The sequence below is a fragment of the Euprymna scolopes genome, chromosome 34 (assembly GCF_053919585.1).
Source record: "Euprymna scolopes isolate OS-2025 chromosome 34, ASM5391958v1, whole genome shotgun sequence".
NCBI classification, from domain to species: Eukaryota; Metazoa; Mollusca; class Cephalopoda; order Sepiida; family Sepiolidae; genus Euprymna; species Euprymna scolopes.
The window spans coordinates 52,744,868-52,770,687 of NC_136515.1; the positions used below are offsets into that span (position 1 = coordinate 52,744,868).

The window sequence follows — 25,820 nt, forward strand, 5'->3', positions numbered from 1 at the left end:
CTTCTGATTTCTGCCCATCAACTGCTACTCCCATGAACCTATCAGAGAGAAATGATTTAATAATTGCAAAGACATTTCCAGCTACACCGTTACTGGAGATTTTGTGGAGTAGATCTTTAATATGCCAAGGGCAGTTGCTCTAGAAAGGAAGCCTCCGTCGAAAGAATCGCTAATCTTATTAGATAGAACTGTTAGCATACCTGCTGTAGATCAAGCAGGACGGAAATCATATTGCATGTCACTGAGGAAGTTGTTTATTTATTTTTTTTACACAGTGATCACCACTTATCAAGGCCCGGAAGCCACTCAGGGATAAGGGTTATTGCAAGTACATTACGTTAGTGTGGAGATTTGATGAAGTGTTTATTTAAGAGGGCGGTTCATTAAGAATTTGTTAACATTGCACTTGAACACATCCAAGTTGTAGTCCGGTGGGAAGCAGGCAGACGGAACAGAGTTCCACAGGCGTGCAGTTCTAAGAAAGAAGCTTTGTTCATGGAATCCGCGTTTTGATTTAGGCACAGATATAGAGTGGGGGAAATTTTTCACAGTGGATTCAGCTAGACGGGTGTTTTTCGTGAAAGATTGGCAAGGGAGGACCAGAGATTGGAGTTCAGACGAGCACCTGCCATGAAAATAACGATAAAACAAGGATAGGCTCGCAACGTCTCTTCTGTGGGAGAGAGGTTGCAGGGTAGAGAAAAGGGCATCCCCCACTAAGCCACGAAGTCTATTTTGTACTCTGTCAAGGCATGATAGGCTGTTTTTGGCCGCTCCTGCCCAGATATGGCAACAGTATTCCATCCTTGGACGTACTTGGCTTTTATATAGATAGAGAATTGCATCAGTAGTGAGATATCTTCTGGAGCGGTAGAAGGATCCCACCATCTTTCCAGCGACCTTGGTAACAGACTTGATGTACGTGTTCCATTTAAGATCAGGAATAAAGGTCAAACCCAGAAGCTTGTCAAAACACGGAGCCTCACAATTGATGCCAGCTGGGAATCAGAGCGTTGATGATGTAAGGATAGGAGTTTGGTTTTGGATGCATTAAAGGTAACCAGCCACATCTTCCCCCACTGAACCACGCGCTCGAGATCAGAGGAGAGAGAATCCGAGAGAACTTTGTCATTTACAGCCTTTGATGTGTTGCCGTAGATGGTCGTGTCATCAGCATAGATGTCAACGAATGATTTAAGTATGTGTTTAGGGAGGTCATTGATGTAGATCAGGAAGAGAGTTGGGCCCAGGCTTGACCCCTGAGGGACTCCAGCATTTATATTGCAGGCCTCTGATTTTTGTCCATCTACCACTACTCTTATGAACCTATCGGAGAGAAATGATTTAATGATTGAGAAAACATTTCCAGTTATACCGTAGCTGGAAATCTTGTGAAGTAGACCCTTATGCCATACCTTGTCGAGGGCCTTTGATATGTCAAGAGCAATTGCCCTAGAAAGGAAGCCTTTGTCAAGAGATTCACTAATCCTGTGGGATATAACTGTCAGCACATCTGCGGTAGATCTTGCAGAGCGGAAACCATATTGTGTGTCACTAAGAAGGTTATTCCTGCTGAGGTGGTTGACTATTTCTCTATTTAATATGGATTCCAGCAACTTACTCATAACACACAGGGAATTATTGGTCTGTACTGAGAGGGAGATGACTTATCACCTGAATTCTTATATACAGGGCAAACTGATGAGGTCTTTCAGGGGGTCGGAAAGCAATTCTCCTTAAGGCAGCGCTTAAATACTTTCGTAAGTATGGGAGCAAGTTCTGGTTGAAGCTTTTTTAACACTATAATTGGGATGCCATCAGGGCCAGTTGCTTTACTGGAATCAAGGTTCTTGATTAGCTTGGCGACCTCATGCACGGATATTTGTATGTTACCTAGCTTGTTCTGTGTTATAGGAGGAAATATGGGGCGTTGATGGCCTTCGTCGAATAGGGTAGAATTAGCTGCAAAGTTCTTTGCAAATAGTTTGGCCTTGTCTGACGCTGACGAGATGACCTCTGGTCCATTGATAATGGTTGGGATAGAACGCACACTTCTGTTCAGGATCCTATTTGTTATTTGCCAAAACTGGTGGGATCCAAGCCGCTGATCAGCTACCTTGGATTTAACAGAATGGGCATATAGCGCTCTTGCATTTTTTTATTACTCTTTTACAGTGGTTGCTGGCAGACCTGAAAGCAGCTTTAGTTATTTTGCTGGAGTGGTTGATTACTTCTCTATTTAACACAGATTTCAGAAAATTACACTTGACGCTCAGGAGATAATAAATAATAAATCGATTAATAAATATCAACATTTACTTTTATACTTACCAACACTAGTGTTTTGTGCTTACGAACTCATCAGTCTCGGAATCCATAATTACTGCTGGTCTGGAGATTCGAACTTAGTCACAAAATAACCTTCGACTTCGAAGTTGGAATGTGCATTTCTGCTAAAGTTTACTGTTGTTTTTAATTCCTTTTAAAAGGGCTTAACTTTAATTTCTTAAATATATATATATATATATATATATATATATATATATGTATATATATATATAAACAACTTCAATAATTTATTTCGCTTCTATGTAACTATCGCTAGAGGCCGGATCCCTATTACCTAGCATCTTCTCTACTCTTCTGATGAGAAGCATTAGGCTTCGAAATACTTACTCTCTCTGTATATATATATATAGTAATATATATATATTACTATATATTTTTATACCTTTATTTTCTCTCTTTTCTCTCTCTCTCTCTCTCTCTGTATATATATATATATATATATATATATATATATATGTATGTATATTACTATATATTTTATACCTTTATTTCTCTCTTTATTGACTACTATATATATATATATATATATATATATATATATATATATATATACAGAGAGAGAGAGAGTGTGTGAGAGAGAGGGGAAGGGGAAATGTATTTTATAATGTCTAATACACTCAGGTTTTTGCTGTTTATATATCATATTTTGCATCCTTTATTTAAAACCTCATAGAAAATCGAAACTAACGCATTCCAACTTAACAGACTGGGGAATGGAGTACTTTTTATTTTGGTCTATCACGTTAACGTTCGTAATAGTATTTTACTTTGGTTTGTCATGTTCAAGTTGGACATTCCATTTTTCCTCTTAATGTGCAGATTACACATCAAGGAAAGGCCTTCTAAAATTCTGTACTTATTCCTTAAAGGATTTCGTCATTTTTACAGCATTTTAACCCTCTTTCCGTCACTTTATGCTGAAACCGTCCGTTCAATCTTGATTGAAACAAATTTTTTATTTACTTACTCTACATGATCTTCTCAAATAGTTACCCAATTAATACTAGCCAGGATCAACGTTGCTTAACTCCTTGTAAGCTTACGGAAACCGGTGTATTGACCTGATTATACCTATGTTATATATAGCCGGATATATTTTTGTGCATTTCGGCGAATATCATATTTCGGATAAACTAATGCATGAGAGTAAAGTGGAACCGTTTTCAATTCAAATCCCACCTTCCGAGGTAGCTGGATTTTGCTCTACATTCAAAATTGACCTTGAGTCAACTCTGAGAATTAATAAAAAAAAAATGAGGATCTACGTATTGTCTTTTTATTTGTGAAGATCAGCATGGCGAGAAAAATGTCCGTTGGTTGGATTCTTTTTAAAAGAAATACTTTGTTTTGATCACGATTAATGGAATCGCTACCAATCAAGAATGTCACTATTTTGGGGGAGGCTAGATTTTACCTCCCACTAAAAACATACCGTATGTCAAACACTGTACCTATGGGGATGAAAAATATATGGCCCCACGTAAATATTCGTTATTTCGTCTGTCGAGTCCAGAATGGCGTCAAACACAAGAGCAAAATTTTACTACACATTAAAAACTGACCTTATGTCCAACTATGCGTCTATAGCGATGCACCTAAACAAGGACCCACGTAATTATGTTTCTGTTTGTCTGTCAGGCCAAGCATGGTATTACACACTACATGCTCAATTTTACTACACATTAAAAAATGACCTTGTGTCTGACTATGCGTCTATAGCGATGCAAGTAAAAATACGGTCCATACGGTAAATACAGTCAATACGGTAAATATTCTTATGTTTTGTCTGCCGAGCCCAGCACGATGGGAAACACTATAAGTTAAGAGTCACGTCCGTGGATTGGATTCTTTTTAAACGGAAATAATTTATTTGGATCACGATTATTGGAATTGTGTAAATCAAAAGTCAGACCTTGAATAAAAAGCTTCTTTATTCATTCGAAGAGAATTGAAATGCAATCCTGTAAATGATATTTCACCATCGAAGCCCACGTTCATCGCGTGGATTTGTGAGTTTATCTCGATTGCTTCATATACTGAATTGATTTCATGGTTTATTCTACCAATGGTATGTTTTCTTAAACATTTCCCCTTAAACAAATGAAGGCATAATGCCTGGGAGAATGGTATCTTGACAAATGGATATATACTACAGTATCCCACCAAAAGGAGACGGTTATATATAAAAGAATGCTTCCATACCAACAGAGCAAATATAAACCTAGTAACGCTGTAGTATCGGTTCTGTCATTACGATATCATTTTCCCTGGCATTACAGTCTCCTTTTTACTGTAGGAATCCAATAAAAAACGGAAACTGTAATGCTTGGGTGTATGATATAATAACAAACAAATATATACTATACTACTCCTTAAAAAAAGAGTAAACGATACTCGAAAGAATGTTCACGTGACAACATGTGAGATATTAAACTACTTCCGCCACCAAATAAAAAAGGCGGTAATGCCTGGGAGGATCATACTATAATAAGAGCCCATATGTAGCCAAAAGGATGACATAATGCTAGAAACTAACAACAGCACGGATATTAAACTACCAGTATGGATGTAGTTTATCCAATTATTCGCAGACTATTATCCTTCTTCTCCTAGTTATTGCATTCACGACGTTTCAGCCAATTATTTCTCTGGTCTTCGTCAAATGGTTAACCGCGACGGGATAGGAATGTCGAATCTCCCAACTGCACCTACTGCGTTCCACCACGGTTTGGCCAACTGATTCTCTGACCGGCTTTTGGTGGGATTGAAACCACTACCTTCAGACAATACTCATCTGGAATCGTAGGTATTTTGCACCTCTATCCACTGCCCTACGGGCAACGAAGGGCAATCAAGGTTGGCTGTTTTGGTCTTATAAATCCACATTTTTATATTTTGTTCTTCTATTGTCGAATCCATATTGAGTGTTATATTATTGAATTAATTTGTAATTCTTTTTGAGGTTGGTTAGTTGGTTGTTTTGTTTTACGGCATATCAACCCTTTTCAGGTTATTTAATGCCGAATCCAGTGATTTGGAAGAAAAGCTTTTTAGTAGAATATGTTTTTTCAAGTCAGTTTCTATTTAACCCATAGTTGGGACCCTAACAGGTACTACCACTCATGGTCAGAGTGGACCTGGGAGCAATGGCAATTAAAGGGTGGCTCCACACTCCCCAAAGCCCACAAGCTGGAGCCTCAGCATCGGATATAGTTAAAGGTCATATCCAGAACCTTCTTTTTGTAGATGTGTAATTTGTATGATTTATTTTATTTTAATTATTTGTGGACTATTAAGCTCATCAACAACCAGAAGATGAGGATAAAAGTCCACAAATAATTAAATAAAATAAACTATACAAATAACTCATCTTAAAAAGAATTCGAAATTAATTCAATAATATATACCAGGATGGAGTTATTATAAATATTCAAGAATTAGGATTTGAACACAGACTGTTAATCTTTATCCAAAACTTCTAAGAAAATCGAAATATAAATAAAGCCTGACAACTACTCCCCGATGCTTTACATGGTTCCATAAAAGAATATCTAACCAGTAACTAGTTTAGTATCAACATGGCTAACATCGTTAAATCACTACTTATATATAAAAAGAATTTGTCTCCATGTGTGTGCTTGAGTTCGTTCCCTATGAACCCCGAAACAGCTAGGCCGATTTTTTTTAAAAATTCATACAATTGTGCTTTGTGTGTCTGGGAGTGTTCTTAGATGGGTTTTATATAAGAATGCCTCCGATAAGCATCAATAATCGATAATCGAAAAAATCTTATTAAAGAAGGAACAGTCTGATTTCAATCAAGGTTAGAACTCATATACAGCCAAATAAAGTAAATTTGATATTCCCTAGATACTTCCGCCTAGGGGGAATCCTATTGCTATCAGATCAGGCTGTTTGAAGATACTGGTTTTCTGACCAAACTTGAACCAAATATTGGTGTTATAGTTTTTTTTTTACCTTTCGCTTTCAAATCGTGTTTTGTAAAGCAAAAACAACACCAATAATGTTCATTTACAAAACAACCAAACTAAACACCATGAATAAATGTCTGAGGATATACAACGTTTGAAGTATACAAGTTGTTACTGAAATGACCAGATTGGGCATTAACTGTCCCTAAAAGTGTTGTTATGCCGTAAGACGGAGTATTCTAGGAAAAAAATTTTGTTCATGGAATTTTCGTTTAGTTATAAGCACAGATGAAAATAAGTTCAATTGTTGACAGTTCTTGTAACTATACAAGTATCTGCTAATATCTATGTTCTATAATGGGGGGACCGTGGATAAAGCTCAGTCGCGTAGCTTCCATGGTCTTCTCCAAGTCTAATGCAAACACGTCCTTGTTGAACTGTCCCCCTTAAATATTCAAACTGTACCCAAATTACACTATTAAAAATTGCTACATCACCACCTTACACCCATTACCCCTTATCCTCGAGTGGCATTAGAGCCTTGATAAGTGGTGACTCCTTTATAAAAAAATAAGTGTCATATGGACAGTGAGACTTGAAAACGACTATGTTATAGCCAGCCGAGAAATAGCTTAGCGGTATTGTTTTCCACAGGCGAGTAGTTCTAGAAATGCAAACTTTGTTCATGGAAGTTTCGTTAAGTTTTAAGTAGAGAGAGAGAGAGAGAGAGAGAGAGAGAGAGAGACAGACAGACAGACAGACAGACAGACAGACAGACAGAAACTATTGATAATGGTTGTAGGTAGACGAGTTTTGGTTGTGAATATTTTACATAGATTGAAGCTTAGTCCAGCAACTACGATAAGAAAAACGATAGAATAAAAAAAGACTAGCCATGTCTTTTCTGTGTGAAAGAGGGTGTAGGGAGAAGAAAAGGCCCTCACCCACTACATTTCGAAGTCGACTTTTGTACCATGTCGAAATGGTACACTTATCATCTTCTTTCCTAGATGCGGAAACAGTGCTCGATCTTAGGACGTAAGATGAAACCATGTACTCAAGCTGGTCCCACTAATTGAACCGAAACTGCTTTGGAATCTGATAAGATATCAACAACTACATTAAATAACAAAATATGGCGCTCTCGAAAATGACTTCAGAACAACATGGCGGCTAAACCAAATACGTATAATACCAGTAGTATTCGGTGCAACAGGTCTGATGGAGAGGGACCTTGTAATCGACCTGGCATCCATCCCTGGCGCTTCAAGTGTCCATGAAGTACAACTTGGGGCAATAAAGAAAACAGTAAAAATTCTAAGAAGAGCCCCCGGATATTCTGTAATCGTGGGATTAGTCTGCAAGTAAGATTTGGTGTAGAGTCCGTTGCACCATACAATCCGTAAAACAAGAAAAAACATTTTTTTTAAACGGGTTCACCATTTATAAGAGCTGGGTCAATGAATGCCAAATGATCAGTTAGACAATCCTTGAAACAAGAAAAATAAAACACACACACAAAAAAAGCCGAACACTTGTAAAATAAAATTTATGTAAAACTTGTTTGATTCTGTCATATATTTCTTAACCCCAAATAACACGTTCTTATATAAGGTATTCACCACTTATCAGAGCCCAATAGTTACTCGAAGAGAAAGGTTAATAAATGGCAGGTGATCAATTAGACAACACTGCTATGAACATTAATTATGGAAATTGGTAAATGTTATTATTATATAGAGCGGCTTAATATTAAGCATATTGATGCAAAAATAATGTTTTTGACGTTCACCTATATATATATATATTTATGTATGTTGTATATATATATATATATATATATATATATATATATATATATATACAACATACATAAAACGACATTATTTTTGCACCAACCTAATAAAAACTTGTTTACATTGGAATAAAAAACGGTCATGTTATATTCATCTGGGAAGTAGCCCCGTGGTATTATGTTCTACGGACGAGTAGTTCAAGGAATAAACCTTTTCTCATGGAATTTTCGTTTAGTTTTAAATACAGATAGATGGCAACCTTGATTTGGGCCAGATTTATAAGGGACAGCGTAAATGGGGAATTAGACAGGAAGATGTTTGTTCACATTATAGTTAAAGTTTTCCGTGTTTGTATAGTCGATGAAACAGGAGAAAGTTCCAAACTGTCCGACGTAAAAAAAAAAGTTATTAGAAGAAAACGTTTTCCGCAATCTCTAAAGTGAACGGACGCGATTTTATTGTTGAATTGTGCCTCACGACTCTCGTATTAAAATAGAAAGAATTCACTCGTAGAGAATGAAACACACACTTTATTTATGTTCAAGTTGTGACTATGTTTAGAAGAAAACTGGATCTAGCAAGATGTCAAATCAAGTTATTTTCTCACAAACTTTTCCACTCTGACTGACATCTAACTGCAAATCCGACGATATTATGTGATGAACTGAACCAATCGGCCCTTTGCCTTATACCAGACGAGAGAGTCTAACCATATCAATTATACGTGCGTAACCCTATGCATTAGGCAAAATATTTCTCACTTAACTATAAAGAGAATATTACCCCAAATAATACGCAAGCTCTATAAAACATTCACAGCAATAACTCTCCTAGCTAAATCAACAAAACTAACTTTAACCTATCTCTCCTTCGACTAGTTCTCTTTCGCTCGTTCTATCTCACCATCTCTTTCTCTCTCTCTCTCTCTCTCTCTCTCTCTCTCTCTCTCTCTCTATATATATATATATATATATATATATATATATATATATATATATATATATATGACATAATCCAGTTCACAGAGCTCTTCTCGTTAAATCATCAAACGAAGTTAAGAAACCTTGACTTTGGCCTGTAGAAAATGCGTGATACCAGGCGCTGTATGAAGAAGGAAATCAACAGCTCCCTGCTTGAACTGCAAAATCCTAAAGTCGTCATCTTCTTTGAAGGAAATATGAATCCGACTGGGGACCACTGACGAATTTTATATTTCCTAGAATATTTCTCCTCTAGATGAAACCAGTTCAACCCACCTCGGGTGAATGCCAACATGCATATATTTCTCTCTGTACAAAAACAATCGATACTTTTATGAAAACAGTCACTTTCCTAGATCACCTCATATTTGAAACAAAATAACACAATAACACGAGTCTGCTTCCCAACCAACTACAACATGGCTGTCTTCAAATCTGATGAAAACAAATACTTGTGAGCCGTCCTCTTGGATAATCTATCCATATAAAATAATCCTGCGCCGATTCCACTTATTATTTCCATCTTTTCGATTGGCAATAATCGTCCAACTAACAATCTATTTACCTCGTATCTTCAAGTACACTTTCCGCAAAACCTTGATAATCGATGACCCATCAGACAAAAACAACACATAACGAACACAGCTTAACGCATACTCATATGGTTATAGGAGCTTATTTTATGAGGACGTTTGTCATCATAAGTAATGTCACTTCATTTTAAAGCCTGATTCAAGACGAAATTAATGGCACTCATTTCTCTAAAAATAAAATGACACACGTTTGACTAGAGATTACAATACTAATAGGAAACCACGACTAAATGACTCCACCTATTTTCTAATTATGTTTTCCTCTCCTCTATAATAAAGAGCAACGAATACTAAATTACACACACGCACAAATATTTATATATAGTGCAGATTGATTGCACACACATATATGTGTGTGTGTGTGTGTGTGTGTGTGTGTGTGTGAGAGAGAGAGAGAGAGAGAGAGAGAGAGAGAGAGAAATGAGAATAATCGAAATAGTATTCCGACGAGATAAAGAGATGAAAAATGAACAAACCAAGTCATGTTTCCCTCAAAGTTACGTCTTTATTGTAAGACTTCTTCCGGATAATTAAAATGAAGAAAATAAAATGACAGGGTATTTTATTTTCTTAATTTTATTCATCCAGAAAAAGTTTTACAACAAAGACGAAACGTTGATGAACACATAAATTAGTATATTCCTTTTTAATCTTTATTTTTCTCAGTCTGTTAGTCTGTCTGTCTGTCTGTCTCTTTCTTTCTCTCTCTTTCTTTCTCTCTCTCCCTCTCTCTCTATATATGTAACATTGGCAAGCAAGTGTGTTAAATCTAAAATGTAGATAAGCTTGTTTGATACTTTATATATATATATGTGTGTGTGTGTGTGTGTGTGTGTGTGTGTGTGTGTGTGTGTGTGTGTGTGAATATCCGCTTTGTCAATAAGAAAATTTCTATGCGTGGAATGTGAAACTTAAAAAAAAAATTGTTTTATTTTTCCCTCGCGCTGATGAAGACTAGTTGCTCAAAAATTATAAATGATGAACAGTTATGCAATTGTAGGCGAGAGGCTTAATCAATTGTACGCAATGGATTGCCAATAAAAGGCTAACATGTTCCAAATGAGTAAATATTTACATGTCTATTTCTGTTTAACTTGGTATCTTTAAGAAAAATATTCAAAGCTCTAATATTGCACTGTTGAGCTACCTAAAAGAAAACTTTATGTAATTTATTAATGTGTATTATCCCAAGGAAATATATATATATATATATATATATATATATATATGAGGAGAATAATGGAAATTGTATTGTAAGTATTATTTCAAGGAATTATATATATATATATATATATACATATATATATATGCATATATATATGTATATATATATGTATGTATGTGTATATATATATATATATATATATATATATATATATATATATATATAATTCTTTGGGAATACTTACAATACAATTTCCATTATTCTCCTCATATATATATATATATATATATATATATATATATATATATATATGAGGAGAATAATGGAAATTGTATTTCGACGAGACAGAGATTAAAAAAAAAAAACAATCAAAATATGTAGTCAATCAACGTTTCGTCTTTATTGTAAGACATTTTCTGGATGAATGAAATTAATAAAATAAAATACAAGTACAATATTTAAGTTTTTTTTTTCACAGCAAAATTATATTTTCATTTTGATGAACACATAACTTGGTTTGTTTCTTTTCTCTCTCTCGCTCTCTCTCGCTCTCTTTCTATATTATGATTGTATCGCTTTGGTTTCCTAGATGCAAATTTATTGAAACTCATGGTTGTTAAAAAGTATTTAATGATAAGCAGAGTGTAATCATAGTATGTTTATTTATTCATGCCACACTTCAAATGTTATTTGATGTTTTTTTTTTTTTGCTAAACACTCCGCCCTATAAGGAGAGGTCAAGATTAAGTGGAGTAATTAGTGGAATGGAATGGCGCATTTTCCAAACCTCGGTGGAGCATCTAATGAAAAGGGAGCCTTTGGATCCACCTTGACTATAGTCGATCACTGACTACTGAATCACGTTGACACATCGGTTCTCTTTAGATCATCAAAGTTAAACATTGTTGAACATGGTTAGTACCAGACGGATGACTATTTGATAATAATAATGTGTATTTGCAAACCGAGTTGTGTACGAAATGACGTCACGGTTAGGGAAAAGAAAATGACTATAACAAGGAAGGTTCTTAGGCATTTTTAGTACCGCGCTATTTTTAAATAGTTATTTTTAGGTTAAATTCAAGTTTTACGATATCTTTTTTTTTATTAAATTATTAGGGTGAAGTGCAGAATGGTTACAAAACACCCTTCTCTCCTCATGCTAAGAATGGCTTTCACAAAAATAACGTTATTATTTCAGCACGCTACCACACATGCGCAAATACCCAAAGGAGAAAGAGATCACTGTAGAGACGTGGATGATGTCACGGTTGTAACGAGAATACTCGCGTGGCGAGAGAATGAGGCAATAAATGTTGTTACAAAAAAAAATAGAGTCAGGTTATTACTTGTCCTATGTTCCTTGAGATCTACTCTCTGACAACGTGTTGGGTCGATGTGTGTAAAATATACTTATTCGTATAGAAATATATCAATAAAACCCGTCACATAAGAATCAGCAATTAAAAAAACTGACGGATAAAGTTATTTATATTGTTTAGGGAAAGGGGAAAGCAAAAAGCATGTCCGGCAACACCGTTTCTTTAAAATGAGTGCGGAAAGACATAGTTTACTCTATTCCCATAATCAGACATTTTATTAGTTTTTTTTTTCTCTCTGCTTACAATATCAATTGATAAGTTTGCTTATTTTTCCGTTTTCTTTTTATTTTAACATCCCAGTTTGGGACGATTTCTTTTCTTTTGCATCTCTTATAAGTCACTTTACTGATTGAGACATTATCTAGTATATCTATAAACATGAGACTGTGTAGGAGGACACTTCTCATCTGATACACGCAACGATTTTTTATATACAGACTTGAAATTTAGTATATAGGATATTCAGACATGTGAAAACTTTTTAATCCGCTGCTAAAAGGTAAAAATTGAAAACTTAGTACGTTGTGGTCATCGGACATTGATCTGTTTGCTGTTTCACGAATGTGCATGCGTGAATAGTTCACATTATAGATTATTTATGTTAAGAATAAATAGTTTGAAAACACCTTTAAAGAACGTGTCACGCTGGTTTAATGGTTATCGTACTTGACTCGCTGGTTTCTGTTTCAGCCTCAGCTCGAGTATCTATATATATTTTTTTTTACTAAGAAGTGAACGGTTTAGAAAAAAAAAAAAAACATAATACTCGCATGCACATGTCTCAGTTTCTGTATTAATTAAAATATAACATTTATGCGTATTTTACAACCGGGCAATGCCGGACAGCCTGCTAGTATTATATAAAAGTGAATATTTGCGAGAACACTGAAAAAGCATAATGTTTTCTTTATTTTCGTAAAATTAATCAAAGAATTTTGCACAACTAGTATGTCCTATTAAAAAAAAAAAAAAAAACTCAAATAATAATGGTACACAGCCGTATTCCAATTTTGATTAATAACGATTACATGCTTAAGATCCAAGAAAATGTCTGAAATATACAACTTAAGCTTAAGGGAATCTTCAGAATAAATTAAAATTAAATAAATATTTCGTAATTGATCTAGAAGCTGGGTTATATTATAAATCAGGGTGAGAAAACAAAATACCCTGCTATTTTATTTTTCTTCATTTTAATTATCCAATAAAGACGTAACGTTGAGGGAAACATGACTTGGTTTGTTCATTTTTCATCTCTCCATTTCGTCAGAATACTACTTCCATTAGTGTTCTCTCTCTCTCTCTCTCTCTCTCTCTCTCTCTCTCTCTCTCTCTCACACACACACACACACACACACACACACACACATATATATGTGTGTAATCAATCTGCCTTATATATAAATATTTGTATTCGTTACTCTTTATTATAGAGGAGAGGAAAACATAATTAGAAAATAGGTGGAGTCATTTAGTCGTGGTTTCCTATTAGTATTGTAATCTCTAGTCAAACGTGTGTCATTTTATTTTTAGAGAAATGAGTGCCATTAATTTTGTCTTGAATCAGGCTTTAAAATGAAGTGAAATTACTTATGATGACAAACGTCCTCGTAAAATAAGCTCCTGTAACATATGAGCATACGTGTGGCTACGTTTGTTATGTGTTGTTTTAATCCTATTAAGACTCAACTGTTGTCCTTCAATCGTAGACGTGTCCCTTTTTCTCCTTATATTTTTATGGATGACTCTACTATCAATGAGAAATCAACTGTGAAACTTATTGGATCTTGGAGTTCATTTATTAAATTCATTGCTCGTTCTGATTCACACTTTTTTCTTCACTGTAACCTCTCTCTCTCTCTCTCACACACAGACGTGATGTTGCTAGTCTCAGTCTTTTCTACAATTATTATTATAGCATGTGTTTCTCAGAATTGTCTGATTTGTTCCTTTTTTTTCTCTTTTGTTCCAGCTCGTTTGACTCGTTAGTCAAAAGGTCTCCATCAACTTCTTTGTGTTAATACCTCATTGTACTGCAGCTTCCTATTCCAGTAGCTTCTTTCCAAGGACTGCAAGGTCGAGGAACTCTCTTCCTGCTCACTGTTTTCCGTTTACCTTTGAACTTTTCAAGAATCAGTTAAAAGTTGACCATGGATCAAATTTAAAAGAGATCTGAAATATATGACTTTTCAAATGGGAGATTATGTCATTACACTATCCTACACAACTCTTTAATATTCTCCAAAGAAATTGATGCCTAATATCTAAAAATCGGAAGTGTCTATATTTCACGAAAGACTTCCGCCCACATTTTTGTACTAAATACAACTTGCGTTACTTGCTTTTTCTGCTTATTGTATGGTTTCTAAAACTGTTAAATATCAGTTAATATGTTTAGATGCGTTTTACTCTAGTTTATTTATTTTTAACTTTACTGATTGAGACGTATTTCATAATATATGAAGATGAATATTAGTGCGTAGTTATTGAGAGAAGTGCAGACAGACGAACGGACGAACGGACAAGGGTGAATTTACAGATTTACCCTCCTGTTGTCGGGGGACCAAAAAACCTCTACCCATACACTTTTATCAAAATGATCGGATTTGGTATTAATTAACCTGAAAATAGATTGGTATGCCGTAAAAAAAAAACCCCAATTAAACCAAATCAAATTATATACTTAAAAACTCTGATGCTTTTATCTTGCTGGCCACCGTGCTTAAATGCGTGCTGGCCATGAATATTACAGATTGCGAGCGGAAGTGCGAAACGCGTTAAAAGGAGACGAATGAAAAAACAAAACAAAATAAGTATATGTAGAAGTGTAACGATGCTCATATATACACAGGATCCGCACGTTGTAGCAGATTACGTGTCAAGGAATATACGACAAGTAATAACTGTATTTTGTTTGTAATATGCTCCCCCCTCGCCAAACTTTCATGAAAAACACTCATCTAGCCAACACCACTATCAATAATTTCCCGCACTCTTTATCTGTGCCTAAACCTAAATGTAGATTCCATGAACAAAGCTTCTTTCTTAGAACTGCACGCCTGTGGAACTCTCTTCCGTTTGCCTGCTTTCCAGCTGACTTTTTTTTTTTTTTTACACAGTGATCACCACTTATCAAGGCCCGAAAGCCACTCAGGGATAAGGGTTATTGCAAGTACATTACGTTAGTGTGGAGATTTGATGAAGTGTTTACCTAAGGGGGTGGTTCATTAGGAATTTGTTAACGTTGGACTTGAAGACATCCAGGTTGTAGTCAGGTGGGAAGCAGGCATATGAAACAGAGTTCCACAGGCGTGCAGTTCTAAGAACCTGATTGTCTTCAAGTCTAACGTAAACAAGTTCTTGAGGAACCGTCCTCCTAAGTAATTCCGACTACTTATGTTTACTACGCTATAATCACATTGGCTAATGTATACCCATTAACCCTTATCCTCGAGTGGCCCCCGAGCCTTCATAAGTGGTGATTACTGTGTAAAAATTACATTTATTTCCTGGTACTTTCCCGAATTAAACCCAAACGTGCTCTTTCTCTGATTTCTGTCATCGCGAATGTCGTTTCGAACATGTTCTTGAATGTGCTCGCGGATGTGCTCTCGAACGTGCTCTATTGTCTGGTACATATTTTTCTTTATAGTCTTTGTTTCTTATTTCGCTCTGTTACAGGAGATGAATGACATAAATAATTAGGAGAAAGAAAAATGAGGTAAAAAAGTGCGGAATAGAGAGAAGGGTATGGTATATGATGACATCATAATAACGTTCTTGGTTTAAATCAGCAGCTGCAGCCGTAACTTCTGGGTGAAGATGGCGTATCTTTGTCTACGTTACTACAATACAAAAAAAAACATTCGTTTTTTCACAACCACTGTGAATTATTTTATTCCTTCCACTAGGTAGCTAAACCTAGACTAAACTTTCATGAATATTGAATTTTGTTTCGAAATAGAAAATTCTGCACTACTAGAGATAAAGAAGGGGGAAAATGCGAAGCAAAGCATAAAACTAAATCCAAATGTGCTAAGAGTATTTGGGCACTGTTAAAAAATGCAACCGGAAATTAAAAGAGAATACATGAACAAAGTTTCTTTTCAAGAACTATCCGTCCGTGGAACACACTACTACGGGACTGACTCCCTTGAACTAAACAGAACTTCTACAAGCAATGTTTATGTGTGTATGTGTTTTAATGAAATCACTTTTGACAAAACATGAAGCCATTTGATGTAAGAAGCTAAAAATAGGAAATGCTACTTCAAGCTAAAAATATTAGCCAACGATAAGCGATAGATGGATATATTCCGACCAAGAAAACAACAGTTGCTCCAACTTTACCAGAAACATCGCCCATGGAACGTGAGAACTAAATGCGAAGATTAAAGAAGCGATACGTAAACTAAAAGATAACTTTCTAGTCGACTACAATATGCTAGTTTTCAAGTCCAATATAAACAAATTCTTCTTGAGCCGTTCTTTTGAATAATAAAATTCTGCCCAATATTGACGATCGTTGTCAATCCTCACTATGTCGTCTCATCGTCCACCTGACACAATAACTCTTATTCTCGAGTGGCTTTGTTCCTTGATAAGCGCTAATTCGTTTAGTACATAAACAGGCAAAACTTCTGTTTGTGTTGTTTCTTTGTTTGGTTGGTTGTCCCATTTGCACACTGGATAGCGCCACAAATAGGGAGACATCATAGCTGAAGCCACTGTCAATAATTTTCCCCATTTTTTATCTGTGCCTAAATCAAAACGTAGATTTCATGAACAAAACTTCTTTCTTAGAAGTGCACGCCTGTGGAACTCTCTTCCGTTTACCTGTTTCCCACCTGACTACAACTTGGATGTCTTCAAGTCCAACATAAACAAATTCCTGATAAACCGCCCCCTTAAGCAAGACACTTTTTCTAATCTCCATTACTAACGATTACTACGATATTTTCCCATTGATTACTGTACACGCAATAACCCTTATCCCCGAGTGACTCCGGGCCTTGATAAGTGGTGGCTACCATGTAAAAAAAAAAAAAAATGAATGGCGTCATCAGTTTGTGTAATCACTAATTAAATTTACAGAACAAAGATTGTTTACTGTGGCTTTCTATAATTGCTCGTTATGCTTTTCAAAAAAAGTAATAAAAAAATATATTGAGTTCAAATCACTAACTATTCGTCTCACTACGATGGCTGAGTCGACACCAAGTCGTTTTTATAGGGGAGACTTTAACCAAACTCAACAGGAACACTCTGGATGATGGCAAAAATGTGTCCCAGTCTAGAAGGATTTCTTTTTCTACTGATCGAAGGCAGAAAATTTGAAGTGTAGTATCACAAGAGATGATACACTTTGCTCCGATCTAAAAAAAAACATTTACTTGTCGAAAAAGAACCACAAAATTTACTTGTCAAAAAAGAACCACAAAATTTACTTGTCAAAAAAGAACCACAAAATGTCCATTCGACGCAGGAATTCAGCTCTGGTTGATTTTAGGAGATCAAGGGTCGAATGTCATCCTTTTTGCTCTATAAAATTCCTTTTGTTTACCTTTAGCTGGGTTCTTTCACCAAAATACCGCATCCACTTCATAGTTTTAAACTTACTTAAAAGATCCCCAATAGTTTCAATGAAATTTATATATATATATATATATATATATATATATATATATATATATATATATATATATATATATATATACAGGGTGACCCCCCCCAAAAAAAAAACAAAAGCTAAATGGAGGCCATCTAGAACATATGCTGTAGAACGGAGAAAAAAAGGCCAAATACCCTAGTGTTTTGATGTGATGTTTTGAATATAATAAACTAGTTATGACCAATGTTTCATTTAATTCGGACAAAACACTAAGAAACAGGGCCTAATTAGAGTTGGAGCCCGTTTTGTGAGGGGGGGGAGTCACCTATATATATATATATATATATATATATATATATATATATATATATATATATAAATGCGAGTTGGCAATAATTTTCCCTTTAACCAGTTTTGTACCCCCACATGTGGAGCGGCATATATATTGTTTTTAAAATATAATTATACACTGACACGTGTTTCCTCGTCTACGACTCATCAGAGTAGATGTGGATATAGATATAGATAGATATAGGTATAGATATAGATAGATAGAAGAGTAATGATAAAGAGAGGGATGATCTACAAACATTAAAAAAAAAAAACGAAAAACAAAGAACCAAACAAAATGATAATAAAGCAGATTAGTTTCGGACGACATAGTGTTTTTCGGGTCAACCTAAATCACTCAGGTCAAGCTCTAAATTGGAGTGGAAGCTAAGTGGAGGCATACAATTAATAAAAAAAAAAGATCGCCGTGCAATATGGAGATTGATGGTGTCCTTCAAGATAGAGCCAACATTTGAGGGTGGCCAAGAGCAAAATAAATATGAGGAAGTGGGTTTCTTTGGAGGTTCTCTCACATATACAACCGGACAGGACTCGTTTATTCAACTAGCTAAGAATCATTTCATAACAATTTGATGTCTCGCAGTTAACATTCGCCGGTTCAAAAAAAATGAGTTTATTTTGATTTTACATAAAGAACAGGTACTATACTCTCATCTTAAGGTCAAAGAGGGTAATGTAAAACATTATAAAATAATCAATTCTAACTTTCATGTGTTTAACGAAACGACGATAGGTGTTCGACTAACTATGGAACGTGAGGACTAAATGCGAAAATTAAAGAAGCGATACGTAAACTAAAAGACAACTTTCGGGTTTGTATTACTGTACACATAGATTCGAAATAGTTGTCAAAAAACTAATATATAACAAATAAATGTTATCAAAGGCAATATAAGTTACTTTTCTACCAAACTGGATATATTTTTTGTGTTTTTATTCAATGTAACATGTTTATTCAGCTCGAAAAACATACAGTGTTTACCGATGTATTGGAAAATTCAAGATGGCGCCTGACTCTCTTTAACACGGTAAGTTTGGGAAACGTTTCGTGTTTTCATTCAATATAACATATCTATTCAGCTCGAAAAGCATACAGTGTTTACCGATGTATTGGAAAATTCAAGATGGCGCCTGACTCTCTCTTTAACACGGTAAGTTTGGAAAAAAAGTGTTATGAATAAAAAACTATACAAAATACTGTTAAAAATCCACCGAATATATGTCAACCTATTTCACGGTAACATATATTGAGCGAGTTTTTAACAGTATTTTGTCTAGTTTTTTATTCATAACACTTTTTTCCAAACTTACCGTGTTAAAGAGAGAGTCAGGCGCCATCTTGAATTTTCCAATACATCGGTAAACACTGTATGCTTTTCGAGCTGAATAAACATGTTATATTGAATGAAAACACGAAAAATATATCCAGTTTGGTAGAAAAGTAACTTATCTTGCCTTTGATAACATTTATTTGTTATATATTTGTTTTTTGACAACTTTTTCGAATCTATGTGTACAGTAATACAAACCCCAACTTTCTTCCATAACTAAATATATCATAAACTGACTGAACGAGTCACCCCTTGTAAAAAATTTCTCCGTAAACACTTCTCTAGCTACAACAACTATTGGCCTTTTGGCCAAGATCAAAGTGTAGCATCTGTTCTTCAGATGCTGCAAGCAAAGACCATTGCGCTTGTGACAATCTTCTGGTCGATGGAGGGGTAACCCTACTTGGTCCAGCTGACGAATCACTATCCAGCTCCCATTTCCCACCTCTCGGGAGCTGGTCCCCTTTCCCCTTTCCCCTCCCTTTCACTCCTCACTTTAAAAATCGGCCTTGTGCCTAATTTGCTCGGTGGGGGAGCAAATAAATATCATCTGTTCTTCAGATGCTGCACTTCCATTTCTTGTTCTCCTTCGGTGGAGGAGCAGTCTTTCACGAGTGAGACAATTTTTTTTTATTTTTGTACCTTTTCTCCACATTAAAAAACGACTCTGGTGTCTAACTCTGTCCCGTGGGGAGGCATTGTAAATAGGTACAACAACTAATTGATTTTACCCTCTATTTGTACCTATAGCTAAACGGAGATTTCGTGAACAAAGTTTCTTTTTTAAACTGCTTATCTGTAGGACACGATACCGCGAGACTGTTTCTTAGCTGACTTATAATATGGTTGTTTTTAAGTTCAATGTAAACAAGCTCATATTGAGCCGCTTAATAATAATCAACAATAATAAAACGAATTTCCGCCATTACTGATCATCGCCATGTTCTGTTACCGAGAATCTAACCCTAACCCTAACCCTAACCCCTATGCTAGAGTGACATTGTAAAAAATGAATCAATAAAGAAAAATGTGAATAAAGTGCGATTAGATCTACACAAAACTTCTAGGCATTAAATTTGTTGTAATTGTTAAAAATAATGCATTTTTTTTTTAAATTTTTATTTTGCAAATACTTCGGAAAGATGTATGCGCGTTTTCGATTAGTTTGGGTAAAATTGAAACAAGAATTTTGATTGGATGAAATAAATGATCCAAAGTCGAAAGATTAACCTTTTAATATCCGCCATCACACCCACTTTCTCGACTTCAACAGATGGGAGAGTGGCAGTGGACCAGTGGGTAACAACATGGACTGGCAATATGGCTGTGCCATGTTCGAATAAACTTTCTTAAAATAGACACTGATGAATATATATATATATATATATATATATATATATATATATATATATATATATAGTAATTTATAAAATCTATATGGCGATTAAGCTACACTGAATATTCTGCGTTTCATCCACTATAGGATTCGTCAGGCTTATGCGCATAAGCCTGACGAATCCTATAGTGAATGAAACGCAGAATATTCAGTGTAGCTTAATCGCCATATAGATTTTATAAATTACTAACTAGCTCTACCTACGTATTGAGCAATTTTGAAGTAAATACTTAAAGTTTACGTAAAAATATATACTTTCGTATATTAGGTTTATGTGAGTAAATAAAGTAGTTATATATATATATATATATATATATATATATATATATATATATATATATATACAGACATAGAGAGGAAAGGCGAGATAATCCTACATAGTAGAGAGCACTAACAGTAAATGTCAGAAAGCTTTCTACTCTAATAGTTACTTCACTCGGACTGCTAAACTTTGGATTTCCCTTCTGGGTCCTGGCTTCTCTAACAGTACTGACACGCAGAACTTCAAATGTAAAGTAAAAAAAAAAAAAAAACATCCTGCTCCTCAACTCCCTACATAGTATCTCTGCAAATTATGTCCCTGATACTCGTACTATACCCCTACATGAAAGTTGCACGATGTCTTGTTTAGGGTAAAAATGCAATTATATATATATATATATATATATATATATATATATATATATATATATATATATATACATACATTTGTATATATATATATATATATATATATATATATATATATATATAAATTAGAGGAACGCGGGTGCGAAAATGCGCATTGTTTTCATTGATTGCCACGTTTGTTTTCGCGCTTGCATTCAATTTTTGTGCGTTTATATATTAATTCTGTATATTACTTGACTTTTATACATAATTTCTGTATATTCACTATTCCCTAACTAAATATATCATATACTGACTGAACGAGTCATGAGTTGTCTAATATATATATATATATATATATATATATATATATATATATATATATATATATATATATATATATATATATATATAACGCACTTTGGGGTAATTGCTCTGTCCGGGGTAATGGCACCAATTAGCTTAAAGTTGGCAACAACGCATATAAAGAACATTTTTTTTTTAGTTGGAGCAATTACCTAAAGTACGGTATATATAATAATTTTGTACCCCCTCCCTCACAAAAAATCTTGCTCCACTTCTTCTCTAAGAAAGAGATGGTTTGTTGTTAATTAAGTAAGGGGCTACTACCGATGGGATTTCTCAGGCATTTTTTTTTTTACTAGTGTGCTGACTTCTCTAAGCATACCTGAGGTTTTGTCTAATCCCTTGACAAAAACGTACATAAAATATTACACACACACACACACACACACACACACATACATTCACACATACGGACACACACACAATTATATATATTATATAAGAACTATATACATTTGTAAGGTAATATTAATAATAATATCGTCTATTTTGTTTAAAAAAAACAAGCTTAATAAGCTTGTTTTCGGCTTCAGAGCATGTATACTGATTGGGTACATGCATATAAAAAAGTTTGTAATCATAATTCTTCATCTATGTCTTTAAGTATGTATATATATATATATATATATATATATATATATATATGCGCTTTTAGATCCGTACAGTAGTTTCAGAGGAAAAGTGGTACGGATTGACAGACAGACAGATATATAGGTAGCCGCATAGACTGACTAATATATATATATATATATATATATATATATATATATATATATATATAAGTGAAAGTGTCTGTCTATCCGCGTATCTGTGGATCTGTGTGTCGTTGTGTGTACATTTCCCTACGCAATAACTCTGTCAGTTTTAAGTCTACAGACTCAAAATCTATATACAGGGTACTGAGATTAGGGAAAATCGATGTGATCGGTTTTCGACCAGAAATTTTGCGATTAAGGGGTCAAAGTTCAACGATTTTACCTTTGAGAACTCTACCAAACTCCTCCGACAATTTTGGGTCCAAACACTTGAAATTTTAGATATAGGTTCATTGGACATGGATCTAACTTAATAACTTGATGTGAGCCCAAAATAATAAATGGTACGGAGTCTTAATAGGGGTCAAACTTAAATAAATTGACCACGTATTTTTTTGCTCAACATACATCTCCAAATACCTGGGCAACGCCGGGCACCCATGCTAGTATATATATATATATATATATATATATATATATATATATATATATATATATATATATAAAATGTCCCTGTTTAAATATATATATATATATATATAATTATTATTTATATAATGTATATAAAGGCTCTATACTCGTATAGACCACCTTTGAAAAAAAATTTTTTTTTTACTTTATTTTAATAATATACTTGAACTCCATCAATATATATATATATATATATATATATATATATATATATTTGTATATATTTGTATATATATATACATGATATATATTTATATATATGTATATAATATTTACTATTATCTATAAAAACAGTATTAATAAAGGCTGTTTAATATTTTAGTACACACAAACATATTTGTAAGTTCATATTTTTACTAATCTCGTAAATGTTTAAAGCTAATGTCTTCAAAAGTTTTATTACTTTGTTAAAAAATCAATACTTTCTTTCAAGATTACTTCGCATATAGTGCGCATAAAATATAATAAAACAACTTTATTTCGCGTTTCGAAATGTGATTTTTATATATTTTTTAATGCCTTTGTAAAGCGACCATCTATAGTAAAGTAATTTAATCTAAATATTTTTATATGTTCATGTAATAATTGTTCTTCGTGTTTTTTACAAGCGTAGGCATTTTTCTTTGTTAAACTATAATCTATTTACTTTTAACCGACGACGCCCAAATATCACTCCGCCTAACTTCTTTTTGCTTCTGAATGCGTAAAGAACCCGTGGCGTAGTGGATGAACTACATAGTATATTTAGTTGTAAATTACATTATTCAAGAGGTCGGTGATTTAATTCTCAGCACCATCCACATTAAAAATACAATCTCGAATTATTTAGGACTTATACTCAATAATGGCTGACGGATCGAGAGCATGCTAATCCTGTGAATTAAAGAAATAAACGTTCTAGTTGGGATATCCGTGCAGATTTCCGAGTTCGACACGAAAGTTTCACAAGTTGTATAAGATACACCCGAAGAAGGTAGGAGTTCACATCGCTCATCAGTGTGGGAGTCAGGAAACTTCACACACACACATATGCACACAGACATACACACACACATATATGCACACAAACACACACACACATACACACAAACCCCCACACACACATATAGGCAAACACACATACACACACATACACACACATAAACACACATGCAAACACCCACTTACACACACACATATATACATATATACATATATAAATATATATATATATAAATACATTTTCGTATATATATACGCATGTACACAAACACAGACATACATATTAAATATATAAATACACAGACACACAGACACACACACACACACACATATATATATATATATATATATATATATATATATATATATATATATATATATATATATACAATTGTCCATAATAAAGAATTCAACACAAAAGGTTAGGATATTCGTGCATATTCCCTAGTTCGACAGGAAAGTTGCATGAGATATACCCGAAGCCGGTCGGAGTTTATATCGGCCGAAACGTTATGAAAACTACACTCAAGGTGAGAACAGTAGTCCGAATAATTAAAATAATACCGAATCTTATTATTTCCAAAAGTTTTCCAAATATAAAAAGTGTTTTAATGAAAAACGTACGACTTTAAATCCAAAGTTTTAATGGAATATTATTTTCGAAAATGCGAATTTATAACAGAAAAAAGTATACATCACGGAGAATTAAATATGCATCACTATTCTGAAGAATTAAATAACAACTTTGAACAAGAGAAAGATTTTTATGCCATGCTCTTCTTTTTAAATGCGAACTTCTAACGAAAACAATTGTTCGCTATAGTGTGTGTCAATAAAACTAAGTACTTTGGAGACATTCAATTTGAAGGAAAATAAAAGCAACAATTAAAATGTGTTAAAACTTACCTTTTTATAACTGCCAACGGTAAAAGGGCGCTCCCACGGGAACGTTGGTTTAGGTCCGACTACAAAGTCGTAGGGGACACTCTCTAAGATAGGTGGGGCAAGCCGCCGGCAAATGCGAAACACAGCGAAGGACGGGCCACGTCAAGTTAGCGGAAAACTGTCGACGCGCGTGTTTCCGAGTCTGTCCTTGATAATATAATATTACTTTTTTGTTTATATTTTTTATTTAATTGTTTTTTTTTCTGTAATTTGTGTTTGGGTCCTTTTGGGGGGGGTTGGGTAGCCGGTGTGCTGCTGTGCTCTTGGACGATGCGTTGGTTTGGAGTCTGGGATCTTCTCCTTGATCTGCAATCCCGACGTCGAGCACCAGCGTCTTTTATAGTTAGAAGAATGCCACGTGATGACGAGCCCACCATTTTTTCGTCCTCCCACTTTTGAAGGCGTATTTGCCTGCGTCTACTTTCACTTACGAAAGCTAGTTTCACTTTCATTATTGCTCTTGCCCCCCCCTCTCCATTCCCCGTCCCTTCTATCTCTTACAAGCTCTCTTTCTTATTAACTCACGAACCCACCCGCTCTCTCTCATCTTTCTCTCTCTCACTCTCTATCTATTTTCCCTCTCTCTCTATTTCTCTTTCCATTTTTGGAATCTCAGCAGCACCGCCCTCCATCCTCCCCAATTTACTCGCTCATCAGTGTGGGAGTCAGTAAACTTAACACACACACAGGCACACAGAACCACACACACACACACACACACACACACACACACACACACACACACACACACAATGGCACACACACATGCAAACACCAACATACACAGACATATATATATTTATATAC

General features: G+C 34.6%; 1 protein-coding gene across 1 annotated transcript in view; it reads right to left on the reverse strand.

Annotated features, from left to right (window-relative positions):
• Nucleotides 1-25,671, reverse strand: part of LOC145259200 (FMRFamide-related neuropeptides-like) — a 117,183-nt gene extending 91,512 nt beyond the window's left edge. The window contains exon 1 of the mRNA XM_080117029.1: nucleotides 24,975-25,671. The gene's annotated coding sequence lies outside the window, so the exon portion shown is untranslated. The remainder of the gene's footprint in view (nucleotides 1-24,974) is intronic.
• Between the last annotated feature and the right edge of the window lie 149 nt (nucleotides 25,672-25,820).